At 43.4% G+C, this 18,309-nt stretch overlaps 1 non-coding gene across 1 annotated transcript; it reads left to right on the top strand.

Moving 5' to 3' along the window:
• Nucleotides 1-486: 486 nt before the first annotated feature.
• LOC127233593 (small nucleolar RNA SNORA40) lies at nt 487-613 on the top strand. Its single transcript, XR_007835490.1, has one exon. It is a non-coding gene; the product is annotated as a small nucleolar RNA SNORA40 (small nucleolar RNA).
• The last annotated feature ends 17,696 nt before the right edge of the window (nt 614-18,309 follow it).

Raw genomic sequence — 18,309 nt, 5'->3', positions numbered from 1 at the left:
AAAGAGGACATTTTTCCTCAGACTCTGCTTTCAATCATTCATCTTTTATGTCTGCAGTGCTTTTTAAGGACAGAAATATGGCAGCATCTTTCAGCCTCTACAGCTAGAGGGAACAGGGTCTCCTAACCACAGGGGGATGGCAGAGGTAGAGTGACAGGCCCTGTGGGCAGTGCTACCCTGTCCTTGTGCTGTAATGGAAGCTCCATGTGGTCACATTTTCTAAAACTTCACGATAATTAAGAATATGGTGTTTTACGTTAAATCTTTAGATTTTTAAACCTTCAAAATGTTGGCAACTTTATCTGCTTATTTTTAAAAAGCTGTTAGACAAATGAGCCCTTGAAGGGGCTGGACATATACTTTATTTTGGAGATATATACCTCCAAATATATATATATATATGCAAAAACCCATCAGTCTGAATGATTGCGATTTGTATAATTAACTTCTTTCAAGTCACGCACAGTTAAAAGAAACAAAATCAATAGCGCTTGCATGTGTGTTTGTTCGTCTGGTGGTCAAAGGCAGATTAGATTGGCGCAAAAATAAATCCTCTTTCGCAACCCAGAATTCATTGTCAGTATGAGTTTTGACAAGGCAGGGAAGGAATAGGTGGACCTTATCTTTGTCCCTGATATTTTGCCTTCTTAGAAAGGTAGAGAGTGAACGCGGCATAGCTGCCTACAGAATCCCAGCATCCAGCAAGCTGGGGCAAAGAGAATGTGAATTTGAGACCAGATGGCTACATAATGAGAATGGGTTGAGTAGATGGCTCAGTGGGTAACGGCACCCGCCACTCGAGTCTGATGGCCCAAGTTTGATCTGTGCTTGGAGCCCACGTAAATACACTGGCTGTAGTGGCCCATGCCTGTAATCACTCCTACACAAGGAAGGAGGCAGAGACAGAGTTGCCTAGAAGCTGGCATGCCAGCTAGCCTAGAGTACACACAGCATCACAAACAAGAGAGATCCTGCCTCAAAAATGCTGAAGGGGAGAACTGACTCCTGCAAGTTGTGTTCTGACCTCCTTACACACATGTGCATGTCCCCAGATATATACAATTAAAATAAGTAAATAAAAACAAATGAAACAAGGCAATGGTGGAGCACGCCTTTAGTCCCAGCACTTGGGAGGCAGAGGCAGGTGGATCTCAGAGAGTTCAAGACCAGCCAGGTCTACAGAGCAAGTGCCAGGACAGGCTCCAAAGCTACCCAGAGAAAGAAACCCTGTCTCAAAATTCAAAAGAACATTTTTTTTTTTTTTTTTTTTTTTTTTTTGGTCACAGGCAAATGTGTCAAGAGCAAAGGCAGTCCCAGCCCTGAAAAACAACAGTAATAATATTGTAAATGCTATTATGGAATTAAATTCCATAATTAACAGCAAGGACGATCCCCTTCTCCCCCCCCCCCTTTTGGTGTTTCAGAAGTGGGATTACAGCTTGGTTTGCAATTTGTACTGTTTCTATCACTAATAAAGTTATGGCTTCTTGTTGGATGAAAAAAAACACAAGTGAAACAAAAGTGTAAGCTGGAGCATGGGGGAGGGTCAACAGCTGATCCATTCTCGGTTTCTAGGAGACTCCCTTTGTTCATTTCTGTATGTTTGGAAACACATCACAATTAAACATTGTAATTTTGTTTTGTTTTGTTTTTGTAATTGTTTGTTTTTTCAAGACAGGGTTTCTCTGTGTAATAGCCTTGGTTGTCCTAGAACTCATTATGTAAAAACAGGCTGGCCTTAAACTCACGGAGATCCACCTGCCTCTGCCTCCTGAGTGCTGGGATTAAAGGCATGCTCCACCATGCCTGCTTAAACATGGTAATATTAAAAGAAAAACCACTTGTGAAGACATGAGCCCAACCCACCCCTGGGAGGCTACTGAGCCAGGCTCCTGGCTCCCTCCGGAAGGCACACTGTTGCCATGTCCCAACTCTCCATCGGCACCTGCTCCCTCTGTGGGATGGGTGTGTCCTGAGGTCACCTTCCCGGTTCAGCACAGCATCCCATGTGACTTTCACCACAAGTGGCATTCTCGGTGCAACTCAGCTGCAGTCTAGGGACGTTTATATGTTGTTCCTAATTTGAAGACACTGTGATGGATCTATGGTTTAGGATCACTAGAGAATGGCTTCTCTTTCTGACCCTGAAAGCAATAAATTCTTGTAGTTAAACTCACTGTTGGTAACTCCAAGTTCTGACACTCTCACACAGACAGACATGCAGGCAAAACACTGCACATGAAAACAAACAAACAAACAAACAAACGCACTGAATAGAAGCCCAATTGCAGGCCCTTAGGCAGATTGTTCCCTCAGACTCAGTTTTCTGGTCTAGCAAATAGGAGCGATCATAGTGTTTACCTGTTTGGGTTAACATGGGACCGGTGCCCACCATTCAATAGCCATTGGCTATTCTAAGTAGTTCTTATTAGTTGATTTTACTTATACTATCTTACTTATATGATGGATTAAGTCTGAGGCAGCAATTGAGGGTGAGCACATTGAAATATGACCTGCAAGCCTCAAGAAGAAAATATTTCAACTCTGATTCAAGTAGCCAAGGTGATCAAACGTAAAAGCTGCTTCAAAAGTGTTGAGGCACAGCAAGGCATGGTGGTGCACACCTCTAATCCCAGCACTCGGAAGGCAGAGGCAGGAGTATCTGAGTTCAAGGCCAGCCTGGTCTACAGAGCGAGTTCCAGGACAGCCAGGGCTACACGGGGAAATCCTGTGTCAAAACAAAACAAAACAAAACAAAATAAAACCAAACCAAACAAACAACAAACCTGCTGAGCTATTTTAAATTAACTTCCAACCTGCAAGGAACTGTCTACTTTTAGCTTTGGAAAGACCTGCAAGCTCTGGGCCAAACATAGGAAGAGAGAGACAGCTGGGGAAGGTTCCTGTTGTGTCCTGTTTCCCTCCAGCTCTGGGCCTAGGCCCCTGCCTGTCCCTTTGGTCCAGTTACCAGGCAGTCTGTTTGTTGAAAGAGTTGCCATGGGATATGAGATTCTTCAGGGAACCATCTGGGAGCAGCGCCCCCTGGTGGCTGGTGGTTTCAAAACCCCAAGGGGTTTTTAACTGTGACTAATAAAGCTATAAAGAAAGGATGAACACAGATCCCAGAAAATACATTCCCCGAGGGCACAGGATTTCAATTACTCTTCAGTTGTCTTTCTTTGTCTTTTAAGCTTAAAAAATACATTTTTGAGACAAAGTCCCATACATCCTAGCTGGCCTTGAACTTATGCAGTCAAGGGTGACCTTGACCTTCTGATCCTACCTCCTGAGGTATGATCCACTCTGCCAAATCCCTCAGTGTCAGGGACTGAGTCCAGGGCCCTGTGCATGCTGGGCCAGCACTCTAGCAGCTGAACTTCAACTTCGTCCCTATGTTGTTCTTTAAACCATGCTTCTTAAATTCTTTCCACTCATAGAGCCTTCTTAACTGAGAAAATCCTATGCCTGGATATATAGGTATACAAAAGAAACATTTACTGATAAATCAAAAACATTTATTTTAAGCCAGATGTGGTATAATCCTTGCATTTGGGAAGTAGAGGCAGGAAGATCAGGAGTTCAAGTCTAGCCTCAGCTACATTGTGAGTTTGAGACTTGCCTGGGCTATATATATCCCTATTTCATAAAAGAAAGAAAAAGAATTTATTTTAAAGCAACTTTTGATATTCATACAATTTTACCATTTATTAAAGATATAAGGATATTTCTATACTAATCCAGTGATGTTTTGACATATCAAAATTAAATCTTGGTGGAATGCTTCATATGGCAGGACCTAGAGCATCTCCAATAGACACTGTTTGGTGTTATGACTATTAATGATGGTGACTGGAGTGATGGCTCAGCATCTGAGAACACTGGCTGCTCCAGCAAAGGACCTGGGTTCAGTTCCCAGTACCCACACAGGGACTCACAACCGTAACTCCAGTTCTAGGAGATCTTTTGGCCTCCTCGGGCTCCTGAATGCATGGTCCACAAATACATACTCAGACATCCACACAAACTCACAAAGAAGGCACTAATGCTCAGAAGGCTGCTTTGCATCAACACATAGTACAAAATGATAGACACATCTTCAGGGTCATTTCAGAAATGGTAGGGATTTCTGTCCTAACCCCAAACCGAAATATTCATAGTACAAAATGGTAGAGAGATCTTCAGGGTCATTCAGAAATTGTTGGGATTTCTGTCCTAAACCCAAACTGAAATATTTAATGGTTTTTTTTTTTTTAAAGGAAACCCCAGTCAGCAGCTCAAACAGCAGTTACTCTAATCAAACATTCTTGGACTGTTGAGATTGTCCAGTGAATAAAGACCTTTGCCACCAAGACTCACAACCTGAGTCTGAATCCCAGAACTCACATAATGAGAGGAGAGTCAGCTCCTGAAAGTTGACCTCCAATCTCCACATGGACACTTTGGCGCGCACACACACATACATACACACACACACACACACACACACACACACACACACAGAGAGAGAGAGAGAGAGAGAGAGAGAGAGAGAAATAAATGTAAGAAAAATCAAGCATTTGGACACAATGTCATTAAAGATCTACTCACTTGATTTTACAAGCTGAAGAATGACAGTGGGAAATACAGTCTTTGCTACAATCAGGCCACTATGCTTTTGTAAGAACAAAGGTCTTTGTACAGGGAAAGCACTCCGGTTTTTAAGACAACAGTGTGTCAAATCTTAAGACGTCAGTGTTCACTGGTACCTGTGCTAATGGGAAATGTGACATGTTGACCCGAGTCAAGGCCACAGGGAGACCTCGAGAAGCAGCTCAGTCAGACGCCACCGCCGCAAACCTCAGCTTCATCATGTTTGAATTTTAAATTTTTCATTATGTTTGATTTTGAATTAGTTTTTGGTTACTGTTTGTTCAGAAACCTTTTGCTAATGTCACTTTGTGTGTGTCCATGTGTTCCTTCACACATACTTTCAGGTGTACTGCAAATCACAATTTAAGAAGTTGTATGTAGTTTTTGTCTTCTTTGTTTTTGAGACAGAGGTCTCATAGCCTTAGCGGGATTGGAACTCTAGGTAACTAGACCAGGCCAGTCTTGAACTTACAGAGATCTGCCTGCCTCTGCCTCCTGGGTGCTGGGATTAAAGGTGTGTGCTTTGAAAAAGCTACAGGTGGTTGTGAGCCACCCCAAATGGGTGCTGGGAATCAAACTTAGGTCCTGTGGAAGAACAGTGTGGATGAGAACTCTAGAAAGAAGGTGTATCTGCAAAGGCCAACGGACTGGTTAGAAAAGGTTGGAATGTTACAGATCCAGATCTATGGCTCATTACATCTTTAGCCCCTTAAATAGTCATTCTTTTTTTTTTTTTTTTTTTCCCTCAAGATAGTATTTCTCTGTATAGCTTTGCAGCCTGTCCTGGAACTAGCTCTGTAGATCAGGCTGGCTTTGAACTCACAAAGGTCTGCTTGCTTCTACCTCCCAAGCACTGGGATCAAAGGTGTGTGCCTGATATCCCATAACTAACAAAGTCAAACTCAAGATCCTGTGAGCAATAGGTAAGAACTTTTGGAATGTATTAGTAAATCCTAGATACACTAACTAAGGAGTCAGAATGTTCTCAGCTAGTATCAAAGGCCTAGACAGAGTTCTCCCCATATTGCTATAACCTGACCACCCAGTGTACCCACCAAGGTATTTGAAAGTGTCTTGATTTATGACTTTCTTTGTTCTGTTACCATAAAGACTTCATGAAACTCTTTATTGGAACATAGAATTTGAGGTCATTTAAATCTGTATTCCCAGGCCATGTTCAGTCATATCTGGCTTCAAAATACACTATTTCTGATCCCCTTGGAGGCAATAGTTGTGTTTCTTGTGTTGGCAGTAGGAAGTGGTCTTAATGGTGGAGCCATCTCTCCGGCTCTGGGATCCATTTTCTCCATGGATCTCTTCTTGTCTTTCACGTGTTCTCTTCTGGCATTTCTTCATAGCCTCCCACTCTACTAGTCTGACAATCCTGAAGCATTTGCCATGGTCTACCTGGCATAACCTAGAAGTTAACTTATTCTTTTTTACCTGCCTCAGGTTCTGTGGTATTAATGTCTGATCTCGGTCCCTCTGCCATAATGCTGGCTCCTCTCAACCACTGCAGTAGTAATGGGCTGTCTGGTCTACCTGCCCCTGGGCTTGCTTTCCTTCAATGTTTCTGAGCTCTGCTGTCAAAGATACACACACGCACACACACACACACACACACCTTTTCTTTATATACAGAGAGTAACCAATTTTTAAATGTTGCTATAAAAAATTTAAAAGCCTGAGGTCAAACAAAACCCTTTTGCACCTAAAGTTATAAATCATGTGCCTTATGGCCCACTTGATGGAAAATTCCAAGTCTGCCTGTGCTGGTGGCCCAACCCCCAGTGGAGTGCTGAGACCAGCATTCCCAAGCCAGCTGTCATCTCCAGAAGAGCAGTTTCCAATTCTTACCCTTCACCAAGGGCAGGCAAGCCCAGACACAAGCAGACACCACAGGCACAGGCAGAGCTTGCTGACTCCACTGAAGCTTTGGGCTGGGCTGGGCTGGGCTGGGCTGGGCTGGCCCAGCCTTGCTGCTGCCACTGCAATGTGTAAGCATCATGCTTCCTGGTGAGAGAAGACTCATGGCTCAGGGGCTTTTGGAATCTTCTGAGTTTGACTATATTGCTCACTCACCTGCATCCTCTTGCTTCTGTATAGCCAAGTGCAAATGGTCATGGTCTTGGGTCACTTTCCTTACTGGTCATCTTGTACAAGGGCTGTGGGACAGAGCAGATCATGAAAAGGTAGACCCTGTGGAGAAATTGAACACCCATACACATACCCACACAAGCTCTCACACATGTGCACGCACGCGCGCGCACACACACACACACACACACACACACACACAACACTTGTGTAGAGGTCAGAGGACAACTTGTAGGGATTACATCTTTCCTTCCACATGTAGATTCTGGAGATTGAACTCAACCCATCAGACCTGGTGGCTGAGCACCCCTCTCCTACCTTTTCTAAAGAAGGGTTTTCAATTGTGTTTCTACAGTTGGTGCAGGACAGTGTCTTTTGTCCTTGGGAGAATAACAAGCAGTGTTTTCGGAGCCACATCATGACATTATCTATCTCTTTCCTTCCCACTCAACACAGCATTCGAAATACGAGTGGGCAGGAATGACCTCATTCTGAGAGTCACCTTGAGTTTCTTCCAACTGGTATACTATGAATCTTACTTTCAAGACTCAAGTGGGTGAAATGTCATTTTCCTTTCCTTTAATTTCAAGTCATCTTAGGTGAGCCTTTACCCTCTAGGCTGGAAAAATTATACTGGTAGTGGGAGGGTGAGTTAGGCAAGTTCACCTTCCCTGGAGATTGACAGGGATCCAGAATTCCACAGCTGGAAAATAGGACAGGGCTACCCTCCTCCTGAGACCAAAGCCAATGCTGATAGCCCAGGCTTCCAACCTGAATGTCCCTTCAGGACAAGAGGCTTGTGGTCCCCTCCTTTGCAAACGTAGGCCTGGATTCTTAGCTGAAAATAGAGGACTCAGGCTGAGGCCCCGCCCTCCTCAGGGACACCACAGAGCCTGCACAGAAGCCTGCTGCCATGGCACTCCCAGAAAGGACTTTCTAGTCCGTATTACCTGGGGTCTATCATTCTGGAAACCCTCTCCAGGGTCCAGGCTTCCAGTAAACATCCCCCAGGCTGTCTACACAAGCAACTTCCCAATTCAGCGCCACACAAAATTTCCCTGAGATAAAGCTTGCTTGCTACTTACAACGGAGTATGGGAAAACAACAGCTTTACTAGCAACTCAATATAGTAGCATGCCACTCGTCTTATAGTAAATTCACTGTCCACAAATTTCAGTATGGCACAAAAGCCAGCACTTGCCGTAGAGCTCATGTAACACCATCATGATTCTGGAAAATGGAGCTAAAAACACCTATTCTCCCCTTCCCTTACGTCCTTGTTCATGACTTGTTCTCAGAAAGAAAAATAAAGACCCTCAGCCCCAAGGGCACAATTTCTAGCAAAGACAATCAACATGGGCTTTACCCAATGCCCCTATTAGCTGCACCAATCCGGGCAAATAAAGAAAATGAAAACCCCAGCCTATTAGGATGACTGGGCTATGTGATGCAGATGGCAGCTCCTATTATCACTTCAACTAAGCCTGTTTCTATTGTAACTAAAGCTACTTTCCCCACTTTACTAGTCATTTCCCATGTAGCTCACTGATGGGGGTGGCCTTTCTATATGCATGTTTCTCTTATTGGTTAATGAATAAAACACTGTTCAGCCAATGAGGCAGGATAGGAAGGTCTAGGAGATGAGGAGGCTTCTGAGAAACGTAGGCAGACTGAGTTGCCATGTGAGCTGCCAAAGGAGTTAGAAGTCTGGACCCTTCTCTGGTAAGATAAGACCATGTGGGAATACTTAGATTAATAAACATGGATTAATAATTAAGACAGACCTAGCCAATAAGAAGCCCTAGCCACAAGCCAACAGTATCATTTGGGGCTGAAGAGCGCCAGCAGGATCTGTTGGGACAAAGAACCTCTCATAACATCTCACTGGTGACCATGTCTGAAGGGTCTACCAGAGGTCTGGCTTGGTAATGCCAGACATGATGGTGCACAGCTATAATCCCTCACTTGGGAGGCTGATGCAGGAGGATCGGGGATTCAGGGCCAGTTTGGACTACATAGTGAGAGCCCATCTTTAAAGAAATATCAGTTAGGCTAGGGAGATGCCACGTCAGTGTGAGGACCTGCATTTCATTCACATAGAGATGGACACTGTCATGTACTTCTGCAATCCCAGTGCATCTGAGATGAGATGGGGGTAACAGAACCCCAGGAAGGCCAGCTAACCCGGTGTATACAACAGTGAAAGAGATCCTGTTTCAGATAAGGTCAAAGGTGAGGTTTGATGATTAAGGTTGTCCCATGATTCCACATGCATGCTATGGCATGCATATACCCATATTTGCACACATGAATAAACACACACACACACACAGTTTTAATGTAATAATGTAATGTAATAATGTAATAATGGGCACATGACTGAGTACTTGAGGTAGCAAGTTGGGACTCTGAAAGCTGAATATTTAATCCAGCTGTGAATCTACCCCACCCTTGCTGATTGAACTCTGGGCTAATTCTGAGTTGCTGTTGCAAGTGGTGACTAGCCATTCTCAGCTTCTGTTGGATGAGATGGCTGCTGTCCAGAACAGAATCTTGTCTAAGGTATCTGCCAGTGGCCATGTCAGAGGAAGCAGGTCAGCCCACCAGGAGGAAACTCACTGATGGGTCAGGCTCAGTTAAGCAAGGTCATGGTACTACAGACCCCAGGATGTCTTTTGCTACTGCTCATGGCAACATCCCGTTCTACTGGGCATTTATATCTGTGGATTGTCATGAGGATGATCCCTCCTTAAGCTATACTATCTAATTGATAATAATAATGATAGCTTATATAGTGTTTTAATGAATAAAAATAAATACTGAAAGACTTAAACTAGCAAAGAAATGAAATGAAGCCCAAATAACTGGAATGCTAGGTGGAATTTGCTAACCACCAGCCCTGAGATAGCAGGATACCAAGAATTCACACTGCCCCTCCTTTCAGTGAGTCAGCAGGTGGTGAATAGGGTCCTTAAGAAACAAAGAGATAGCTGCAACTCTGGTTTGCCCAGACAAGATTAATTAGCACACCCTGAAGCCCTAAGGTCTACTGACCCTAACAGCGAGACCATCCGGCTTCAAAGGGTCACGTACTCAATGGACAGAGGGTCCCACCCCCTCCCTAAGCTTGTGGGTTTGCCTTTAAAAATGCCTGTGCCTGGGGAATGATGCTTCTCTCTGGCCTGCGTGCTTTGGGAGCCAGTTTGAGCAAATGATTCCTGTTCATTAAAGCCTCTTGCCTGTTGCAGCAACTGGACTAGACATTGAGTTCTTGGGGTACCGACCAAAACTGGTAGACTCCTCATTCTGAGGGTCTTACAATACAAAGATATGTTTCACAGCCAAGGCCTATAGGTTTCACTTAAGACCCCGGGTTAATGATTAATGAAAACATTTGAGTTCAAGAGCCAGGTTGGCTCTAATTCTATTGATGATGAACAATGCAATCACAGGTTTCAGTGGGAATCAGCTTCACAATAACTTCAGGTTAGACCAGATGCTATGCTAATAGTTTTAAGATAAGTAACCCCAGAAAACAACCTAAAGTTCACAAGGACACACAGCTGAGGTAAAAAACACAAAGCAGCCCATTGTTCTCGCTGATATACCTTCCTTCCTAGGATTGGCTGATGATCAAAGGTGATAATTAATTCCCTATGCCCATTTCTGCCCTCAATCTCTTGATATAAAAAACTATTAATGCGTGGGTATGTACCCTAATAATTTAAAGTAAAGCTGATTCTTTTTCATATATAAGTTTATGCTTGTGGTTCCTTTAAAATTCCCTTTAAGATTACCTTTCAAGATAAGTAATAAAGCAATTGGCCCTTTCTTTGTAACTGCAAAATGCAGCCTGCCAGTAAGGAGAAGAATAGCTTGCTTGCCTACACAGTTAATTTATAACAAGTTGCTTGGGTATGAATGTATGTTCTTTGGATAATTTATTTTTCACCTATAGCACATAAAATGTTTACTTATGTAAGGGATATGGAAAATTTGCTGGCTTTTACTTATATTCAATCATTTAAAAAAACAGATTGTTACCATGTTGTAATTTTTATATTGCCTGAAAGATCTTGCTGGGGTAGATAAGCCATAAGGGGAAAATAGAGATAGGGTTAAAATAGGCTAGAGTTAAAAACACCAAGAATGAGAGAGTTAGAAGGAACTAGAAGGGAAACACCAAAAATAAAGATAGAGTTAGGAGGAAAACATCAATAATGAGAGTAGGAAATCACCAGGAAAATAAAGAATAGAAAATGCAAAAGAAGAATAAAGAAGCCAGTGATTTCAGAACATAGAAAGTTCTGTAAAGAAAACCAAGTCACCTAGGTGTTGGTGGCACACGCCTTTAATCCCAGCACTCAGGAGGCAGAGGCAGGCATATTTTTGTGAGTTCGAGGTCAGCCTGGTCTACAGAACTAGTTCCAGGACAGGCTCCAAAACAATACAGAGAAACCCTGTCTCAAAAAAAAAAAAAAAAAAAAAAAAAAGAAAAGTTCTGAAGGAAACCATCAAGAGAATGTGTGAAGCTTTTCCCTTAATCCCCTCTGATAGAAAAGTCCAGTCAACACTGACACTATGGATTTCTTTTTAGCCCTGTGTTGTTTGGAGGCTGCTGTTATCCCCGACAGTGATAGGTACCTATGATGAGCATCTAGATGGTAATTCAAGAAACAAATACGAACAAAACCCTAGCAGTTATTTGTACCTGTCAGAAAGACAGTGATGTGAACTACAGGTTCATCGGTGTTGTGAGCATTGTGCAGCAGACGCATCAATCACTGACAGCAGCTAACAGTGGTCCAGCCTTTTTAGTTTCTAATTTGTCAAAGTCTGTTCATTCATTTATTTTTAGTGCATGCTTTTAATCTCTCTGGGTGGGTGGGGGGGCTTAGGGTAGCCTTGAACTCACAGTCAAGCTTCAGCCTCCTGTGTCCTGGACATCTATTCCAATTTCAGATGCTCGAGCACTTTCTCCTGGAAAAACCTGTGAAGGTGTTCCCTACAGACTTGGTTGCAACAGTTGTAAACTAGAAGCCAATTAAATGGTACTCAACAGGAGGCTGAGCAAATACATTTTGGAACAGCCACAATTGAAACTATGTCACCATTTAGAAGAACATGGCTGGGAGGGAGGGAGAGAAGGAAGGAGGGAGAGGGAACTGGGATCAATATGTAAAATAAGAAAAGAAGAAAAAAAGAACATGGCTAATTTTCACATAAAAGAGAGAACCCAGGTTCCACTCTCCCTGGCCATCCTGGTAACTCCAGTTGCAGAGGGCGCAACGCCGTCTTCTAACCTCTAGCACACACAGTGCACAGACACACATGCAGGCAAAACGCTCATACACATAAAATACTAACAAGAAATCTTTACAAAATTAATAAGGCGCATATAAAATGCTAACATATAGTCAGACACAATTACACCTGTAGTCCCACCACTTGGGGGTGGGGTGAGCAGGAGGCTCGTGGAGTCACATAAATGAGACCCTGCCACCAACCTCCTTTTCCCACCCTTTCCTCCCAAATAAACTTCTTTTTAATTATGGAAGGGTACCTGCAATATCAACAGGATTGTCTTTCAATATGTACATGACCATTTGTGGTGTAAGTGTGACACGGACGTACAAAGTCGACATCAGTCTTCCTTAATCGCCGCCCTTCCCTTCTCTTACTGAGACCACAGCTCGCCAGTTCTTGGCAATCTGGCTAATCAGTTTGCCCTGCAGAACCTGCCTCAGCTGCTGGGATTACAGCCCTCACATCTGCCTGGCTTTTACATGGGTTCTGGGGACCCCAAAACCCAGCCCTCACACTTCCATGGCCAGGACTTAACAACTAAGCCATCTTCCCGTCTCCAATATGCATATCGTCTTTAAAGATGCAATACTTAGGGAGTTACACATTTTTTTTTCTCTTTGGAACTTTTCAGGACAAAACCACCTTTTATTTGAATGTGGTGGCTTGTACTTTCATCACCACATCTATGGGACTGAGACCGAAGGATTGTGTAATTGCAAGGCCAATGTTGTCTATATAGTGATCTCTATGTAAGTCTGGGCTACAAAACGAGATCCCTTCTCAGCAATGCCCCCCCCCATCTTTTTACAGAGTGAGGCTGTCTGCATTTATAAGTAGAAAGATGTTTGCTACAGGCTATTTTCCAAAATAGAGTACCAGCCCCAGTCCTGCGTGTCCTAGATCCTTGCTGCTCACCATAAGGAGGTGGTGCTTACCTTCCCCTTTCTCTTGAGGTAGGGTGGGACCTTGTGACAGCCTCAGCAATTACAATGTGTGAAAGTGAGACTGCATTCTGGGCTGTGTTATAAAATGGCCATGAAGCTTCTAGCTGACTCATGGTCTCCCAGGATGCCTGCCCAGGAAACCTAGCCACAAGGACATGGGGAGACCCAATCTAGCCCACAGTCCAGTGGTTCTGGGCATATTTGGAATTACACAAGCATCACAAGTACATAATTCCAGAAATTTCCAACATCCCCACAGGAGCTCTGTACACCACAACCACCTTCCCTTATGCCGGGCAACTATTCATCTACTTTGTATCATGAAAGAATGCTTGTTTTATGGCTTTTTCACATAAAAGGAACTATCCTCTATGCCAGTGGTTTTCAGCCTTTCTAATGTTGCTACCCTTTAATACAGTGCTTCATGTTATAGTGATCCCCTGCCATAAAATTATTTCTTTGTTACTTCATAGCTGTAAGTTTGCTGTTATGAATTGTGACACATATATCTGATATGCAGGCTATCAGATGTTTGATCCCAAGGGCGTCAAGCCCACAGCTTGAGAACCTCTGCTCAGTGTGGTCTTTTCTTTTGCTCTTGGCTTTTTTGCACATAGCCTTAAGTCTCTGAGGAAGACTGTTCTGTTCGTGAGTTGATGGGCATTGGGTTGTTTCCATTTTGGGTTTATCAGCAACAATGCTGTGCTTTCAGTGTTTACATCAACTTGACACAAGCAAGCTAGAGTCAGCTAAGAAGAGGGAGCCTCAATTGAGAAACTGTCTCCATGAAATCAGCCATAAGCAGCTCTGTAGGGCGTTTTCTTAGTGATTAATGTGCAAGGGCCCAGCCATTGTGGATGATGCTATCCCTGTGCTGGTGGTGATCCTGGGCTCTATAAGAAAGCAGACTGAGCAAGCCTCGAGGAGCAAGCTGGTAATCAGCAGCCTTCCATGGCCTCTGCATCAGCTCCTGCCTCCAGGATCCTTCCCTGACTGCCTTCATAACAAAGAGTGAGCCACATAAACCCTCCCCCCCCACCCAGTTTGGTTTTGGTCATATTGTTTTATTAAAGCAATAGGAACCCTAACTAAGATATATACTATAAACATACATGTACTAATTTTTGCATGAATATATTTTCAGCCCCCCCAGACAGGGTTTCTCTGTGTTCCCACGGTTGTGTTCTGGAACTGGATCTGTAGATTAGGCTGGCTTCAAACTCACAGAGATCCATTTGTCTCTGCCTCCCAAGTGCTCAGATTAGAGGTGTGCACCACCACTTGGCAACAACTCTTTTGGATTCAAGAAATTTTATTACTTTAAATGTTTTTTTTTGTCTTAGATTATTAGTTTAAGATGTGATACATTGTATTTATGTTGTGGAACATTTGTTTAATGATGCAAAGAATGTGTTGCATTCTTTCATGTTACATTTGTTTAATTATGTGAAGCTGTGTTACTTTGCCTGTCTAAAACACCTGATTGGTCTAATAATGAGCTGAATGGTCAATAGCTAGGCAGGAGAAAGAAATAGGGGGAGGCTGTCAGGCAGGGAGAATAAAGAGGAGAAATCTAGGCTCAAAAGAGAAGTGAAGAGGGAGGAGTGAGAAGAGGAGGAGAGGATGCTGGGGGCCAGCCACACAGCCAGCCACACTCCCAGCCACACAGCCAGCCACACTGCCAGCCACACAGCCAGCCACACTGCCAGCCACACAGCCAGCCACACTGCCAGCCACACAGCCAGCCACACTGCCAGCCACACTGCCAGCCACACAGCCAGCCACACAGCCAGCCACACTCCCAGCCACACAGCCAGCCACACAGCCAGCCACACAGCCAGCCACACTGCCAGCCACACAGCCAGCCACACTCCCAGCCACACAGCCAGCCACACTCCCAGCCACACAGCCAGCCACACTGCCAGCCACGGAGTAAGAAGAGAAAAAGGCATATATAATTAAGAAAGGTAAAAAGTCCAGAGGCAAAATGTAAAAGAAGAGAAATGGGATAGTTTAAGTTGGAAGAGCTGGCTAGAAACAAGCCAAGCTAAGACTGGGCATTCATAAGCAAGAATGAGACTCTGTGTATCTAATTGGGAGCTGGGTGGTGGCCCCCAAAGAGTGAACAACAACTACACTTTGGCATTCCAACACAATGTTTGAATTTTCATAGGGCCCAAGAAAGCTTAAAAGAAACAAAGCTGGGGGTGGTGGTATCTGCCTTTAATCTCAGCACTTGGGAGGCAGAGGGAGGTGATCTCTGTGAGAACAGGATGCCCACATTCCCGAGAGTTGGGTGTGGGTGGTTTTTGGTTATTTGGTGGGTCATGGGTGTTTTTCATTTAGGAATGAAATTCAATTAGGAATTTCATTTAGGAATATAGGATAAAATGACAACTATTAATCTCAAGGTATTTTTCATTGGCATAGATTTTGGAATATTGATACAAATTTAAAGTTATTTTTTGTTATACTGTATATATGATACTACTTGTTTGGGGTATTATGCTATTGTACTTATGCAACTCATTTAAAATGCAATACATAATAAACAAATGTATAGTCACATTAGGTATGCTTTCAAGGTTAAACAGGTATATTTTTAGACAGAAAGACGGTTATCAAACACTTCAAAGACATACAGAATATGTCATTTAAGATGTTTAATAACCTCAGATTTTTCATGACAATGAGACACATCTGCTCCTGGCAGCACAAATTTACTTCATAAAAAGATGATGGGCATTGAAGAAACTCCATATGGAGTTTGCTTTCAATGTGGCAAGGGTAGCAATTTGGGCAAGGAACTGCTCTTGCCTTTAACTGCTGACAGTAAGCTGTACAGACCGGACAATCAGGACACAAAGGAAAAAGATTGTTGAACTTTGCCAAGAAAAGGAGGAACAGTCCTTCAGACTTCCTGATTCACTGAAAAGTCTGCCAGATAGTTTAGGCCTGTAGGCTGAAGATGCATGTCCCGATTTTGCAGAGGAACTTTGGGTGACTGTCCAGGCAGCCAGATGTCTCTGTTGTGGTAATTTTATATCCTTCTGGAGTCTAGAGTAAAGACTAAATAGTGAGTTACAGTTTTTTGTTCTTTTTCATTATGATAGAAAGTAAATTAGGTATAAAACTTTGGAGTCACTAAGATAATGGAGTAATCTCTCTGAATTTGCTAAATACAAATGAACTGAATATTGTAAATGTTAATTCTTACTTGATAACTGTCTTGAATATAATTTTACTATGTTAAGACAATGTTAAAGTTAAAACCTTTTCTTTTTATTTGACAAAAGAGGGAATGTTATGGAATATTAGTTTGAGATGTGTTATATTTGTTTATGCTGAGGAATATTTGTTTAATGATGCAAAGATGTTGCATTCTTTTTTTTGTGTGTATTCTTTTGTGCTGCATTTTTTTTTTAATTCTGTAAAACTGCATTATTTCATCTACCTGTGAGATGGCTCAGAAGGTACTCTACATCAAGCTTGAAGACCTGAATTCGATCCCTGTGACCCACAAAGTGGAAGGAGAGAGCCAACTCCATAAGCTCTGATATATGTGTGCCCAGGTATATACACACACAATAAATAGATGCAAAAAACAAACCACAAACTGAAGCCATCAGGTGGTCTTAGAGTTTCCTGATCCAAAATGAAAATGTAACATTTTTCTTTGACATAACAGAACTTTGGGGTTTGGTTTGGAATTCTTGTGAGTATAGAACCTGGTGTTATTCCCAAATTTACCTGTTTGGTCTTAATAAATGCAGTCAAGGTTAGCAGGCAGTAAGTAGACAGGTTGTCAAATTTCAATAGGAATAGGCTGAATTAAAATTGAGCATTATACAAAGCCCTACTGATCCAGTGTAGGCCCACATTTAGCCCCCTGCCAGGAGAACAGTAAGCATTTGAGACTCAGCCCCAAAGCTCTTTGTCCTGGGACACCACCCCTTCAGGATGGCCACGCAAAGCCTTTTGTGTCTGCTGCTGGAGTTCCCCATAGGATTCACATAAAGTTAGGAAGGGAACAAAGAGATGTTTTTGGGTAGCCTTGTAGAAGCCACTTGTGGAAGAAAAACCACATTAATAAGAAAGCGTAGATGCTTTGCCAATGGAAAATTAGAAGTTTGCTTGGTTTCAATCACTGGCACTGAGTCTTGAGTCCCTCACAGTTGAATGGACTTCACCCCACTTGGCTTTTTTTGGCCAGTGTCCTGGCACACCATCAGAGAGGAAAATAATTACAAAGAAGTGTCTTAGAGGGATGAGGAGCACTGGTAGTTTACCAGATGGGGATAATCATGGCTCTTCAAACAAACCCACGAGTAGACAGTAGCACCGTTTGTCTTCTTGCTACGTGAGTGGCCACACTTCTCCAAACACACGTACACCAGAGTTGGAGGACTGTACTCCATGCCCCTCCTTCTCAGGGGACCCTCTGGATGGTCTTTGTATATACAGATGCTGTAGTTCAACGGCATTAAGCCCCGCCCCCACCCCTCCCCCACATACACACCAGGCTTTCCAAGGCTTCCCTTCCCTCAGCTCCTCAGTGCCCTCACACTGCTGTGGGGGAAAGGACTCTGTCTTCTTGTGTTTCTGGTGGGTGGGGATGGGAAATGACGTTATTATAACTGTGTGTGTGGGGGCACACGGGTGTGGAGAATCGTGGTGTTGGGTCCCTTGGAACTGGTGTGACAGGTAGCTGTGAACTGCCTTATGTAGTTGGTGGGAACGGAACTCTGGGAGAGCAGTGTATGCTCTAAACACAGCCATTTCTCCAGCTTATGTTAAATGTGTTACTGTGTGAGCCTGTGTGTGTGCATTGCACAGTGTACATGCAGAGGATGAAGAGCAACTTTGTAGAGTGTGTCTCTCCTTCTACCCCCCACCCCCGAGACAGGGTGTCTCTGTAGCTTTGGGGTCAGTCCTGGAACTCGGTCTGTAGACCAGGCTGACCAAGAACTCACAGAGATCTGCCTGCCTCTGGAGCGCTGGGGTTAAAGGTGTGCGCCACCACCACCCGGCTTTCCTTCCACTTTTACAAGAATCCCAGGGATTGAGCTCCTGTCACTGGTCGTGACCCTTTACCTGCTAGGCCATCTCACTGGCCCCCTTTATTATTTTTTAAGAGCAGTTATTTGTGAAGACATTAATTTAAAGCATTTGGCATCTCGCCTTCCAGAGGGAACAGACGTTAGCCTTCGGTGAGCATTTCTAGTAATGTTTGACGTATACAGTTACCTATACAACACGTCTCAAATGAATCTGGGAATGTGATATTAACTGACTCTGAAGCAAAGACTTCAAGAAAGCAAAAACTTTCATG

Source organism: Phodopus roborovskii, unplaced genomic scaffold (assembly GCF_943737965.1).
Source record: "Phodopus roborovskii unplaced genomic scaffold, PHOROB, whole genome shotgun sequence".
Taxonomy (NCBI): Eukaryota; Metazoa; Chordata; class Mammalia; order Rodentia; family Cricetidae; genus Phodopus; species Phodopus roborovskii.
Note: the sequence above shows the minus strand (reverse complement) of the source record. Positions and strands in the feature narration are given on the sequence as shown.